This window comes from Oreochromis aureus, linkage group 15 (assembly GCF_013358895.1).
Source record: "Oreochromis aureus strain Israel breed Guangdong linkage group 15, ZZ_aureus, whole genome shotgun sequence".
NCBI lineage: Eukaryota > Metazoa > Chordata > Actinopteri > Cichliformes > Cichlidae > Oreochromis > Oreochromis aureus.
In genome coordinates this window covers 28,748,502-28,751,803 of record NC_052956.1, presented here as the reverse complement: position 1 = coordinate 28,751,803, position 3,302 = coordinate 28,748,502, and the positions used below count along the sequence as shown (strand labels likewise).

At 41.1% G+C, this 3,302-nt stretch overlaps 1 long non-coding RNA gene across 1 annotated transcript; it reads left to right on the top strand.

Moving 5' to 3' along the window:
• The first annotated feature begins 362 nt into the window (after window positions 1-362).
• LOC120433060 lies at window positions 363-2,287 on the top strand. Its single transcript, XR_005608285.1, has 3 exons — window positions 363-442; window positions 1,608-1,702; window positions 1,820-2,287. It is a non-coding gene; the product is annotated as an uncharacterized LOC120433060 (long non-coding RNA).
• Window positions 2,288-3,302: the final 1,015 nt, after the last annotated feature.

Sequence of the window (3,302 nt, the reverse complement as noted above, 5' to 3'; positions counted from 1 at the left end):
ACAAGGTTTAAAACTACTTATAAACACACACAAACACAAAGTAACTCCACCAGAGTGCCTATTTCGGTCACTTTTGCCGGTCCAAGCCGGGTAAAGGAGCAGGGTTGGAATTGTGACATTAAAAAACAATAATTGCTAAAAGAAATTTAATTTGTAGTTCTAAATAAATTCTAAATGCATGTAGGACGTTTTTACTCACTTTAGGTCTCTTCCACGATGTTATTTCTCTCTCCAACAACATAGGTTACAATTACATTAGCGTGACCAATTATGCAAATTAGGTGATGACGTCATTTAGCGACTTCTAGCGACTTTTAGGACAGCCAATAGCGATTTTCCTTACTGAGGAGTTGGCAACACTGCGCCTCCCCTGCCTGTCTGCAGAGGCAGTTTTGAATTTAGGAGCGGCAAGATGGCAGCGGCAAACCCTGGCGGTTCTCCGGTAAGTATGTTGTGTTTTATGTTCAAGTTTGTCTTTTGAAACGCTAATTTTATTTAAATCCGTTGGTCACGTATATAGTACACAGACGGGGTCTTTGCTCAACTCGTCTGAGGCGTGTCTCACTAAGCGCTACATGCTAGCATCCTGCTAACCGAGCTAACCTTTACATGCTATGCTCTACAAAATAGGATACTCGGTACAAAACCATACTTCGCAGATATTGATAGATAGACGAACACTGCAAATATAATGTGGGAAACGAGAACGGCATTTGGTGAAGGGGTAAAATACACCATGAATAAAACCATAGACTGAATGGCTGCCATGGTTTCAGAATGGCCTGATTTAATGACAAGAACGGGGAAGAGTGAGGTGAAGTGAACCAAGGCCACAAAACACGGTCAGACAAGGCGGGAATAGGGCAGTGATCTGTCCGTCAGTATGAAGTTGGTGTGTGCTTTGGTAAACAAAAACTCGAGACCGGTAGCAGGAAGATGGGAGACTCGTGTTTCACTGGAATAGCGGTGAATTAAAACATCCTTTGTTGGGGAAATTTAGGTGTAAATGCATCCATACAGGCGAGACAGAGGAAGACCAGGCAGTGAAGAAAGCAAGGCAAACATTAGAAATATTAAAAGGCAAATATAGGATTAATATAACATACAATTAGGGAAAATTTAAGGAACACAATGTAAATTATATTGTAAAGTCATTAAAACAGCACAACCTGATTAAAAGGAACATGTAATTGGGTAGGATGATGAAAATAATAATAATATTAAAAACATGTACAATATGGGCATGTATACTTGTACCCAGAATTTAACAACTATAAAGTTGTAGCATGCCAGTACCTTACCCCATCCATTATATCCACACTGTCAGAAAAGGATGTGGTCAATATCTTTACAAATACTATCTAAACTTAAACAGATAGCATAAGTTAAAAATAAGACTTTGAGGGTAAAGAAATACGCAATGACAAATAAGCCAATTATTACATCTCCATCAAAGACATTGAGAGACCATCTTGATTGAATGTAACTTCGCTCCACACAAGTTTTATGGTAGACATATTCATATTGATATCTAATAAATGATTAATTCTTAGATTTTATCGAACATTAATTTATAAATTGTTTCTGTCTGTATGTGTTTGTTTCAGATTATGCAAGATGAAATTATTCAGTCAGCAAGACACTTGCTGCAGTTGCTGACATCATCCAACCGAACTGCTGCTGTGATGAATCAGAATACAAGGTTTACTTTAGCAAGACTTATGACTTAATGCTACATGTAACTAAATTGTTATATATATATTTATTTATTTGTCCAATATTGTCTCTATATGATTTTGTTTTTTGCAACATCTTGCAGAGAACAGAGTCAAGGTGGCCAGGGTACCAGCTCGGTCAACCCTGAAAGACCATCCGTTCAGCAAGAAATGACCAGGTGAAAAAGTCGTAAACTAAACATTCTGCATGAGCATGAAATTTAGGATGCAACTTTATGTCTTACCTGCTCTTACCTACTCAGGGCTTGAATTACAACAACAGTCAATCACATAAAAAATATTTTTGGTAGTTCTGTGTCTCTGTCTCTCTCCTCCAAACCCAGATGGCTGCTGGTACTGAGCCGGGTTCAGTTTTTCCTCTGCACTGTCGCTTCATGCTGCTCAGTGTGAGGGATTGTTGAGGTTGAGTCCATATGTCCTGGGAACAACTGCTGGGCAATGACACTGTTAGATTTGTATTGTTTATTGTCATTTATGCTTAGAAATATTTACTCATATATGCTTAGAAGTATATAATCATTTGTAGATTGAAAGAATGTCTCATCCTAGGAGGTCTGTAACAACTCTGTGTAGCATGAAGAGGGGAGTGCGTTTACTCCTCTTCAGAGTGTTCTGGCATAGATCACACACCTCCTAGGAGAGGTCGTATCTTCTCCTGTTGATATATGGTATAGCAAACACACGTATATCTGTTTGAGTGTAAGAGCCTTTTGTTCAGATGTACCGCTAGACTCCTGGCACCAGCTTTGGGGAGTCTTCCTGGGGTTACATCTTGACCCATACACACATAGACACACACACACACACACACACACACACACACTCAGGGTATTCTTTGTTCACATGCATACCTATATAAGATGTCATATGTTAATGAACCTATGCATATTCATGTAACCACAATAAAAGAGCAGTGTTACAGGAGAGCGGACGAGAGCAACTGAGGTCAAGCGAAGGAACACCGCCTGTCCAGTTCTCTCCCGTGCACGTGAAACATAAAGAATGTTGCCTACTCGGGTCTTGCTTGTTGTGTGATTACATTGCCTTCAACGTTCCAGCGAATAGGTTCAAGCTACAAACCTATCATTAATTGGTCCTTCGAGCCAGATCCCTGGAGTCGGCATTCACCGAGGAGAGAACCCTGACGTCAGCGAGACGTGAGAATTTGTCATCGGGCCGGTGGATTAGCTGTCCGTTTTCTCTCTTCGATGAATGACGATCCGCGGGATCCGAGGCTGATATTACACGCTACGCAACACCGAGTAAGTTGAAAGTCTTTGCCACTGTGTGCGGCAAAGCACGCATCCACTGTGTGCGGTTGCGTTGAAAGTCTTTGCCACTGAGTGCGGCAAAGCACGCATCCTCTGTGTGAGGTTGCGTTGAAAGTCTTTGCCACTGTGTGCGGCAAAGCACGCATTCACTATGTGAGACTGAGTTGAAAGTCTTCATCACTGTGTGCGTTAAAGCGCGTGATCACTGTTATGTAAGTCTTTGCCACTGAGTGCGGCAAAGCGCGCAGCCACTGTGTGAGACTGCGTTGAGAAAATAGGCCTAATTTTTGTTGTT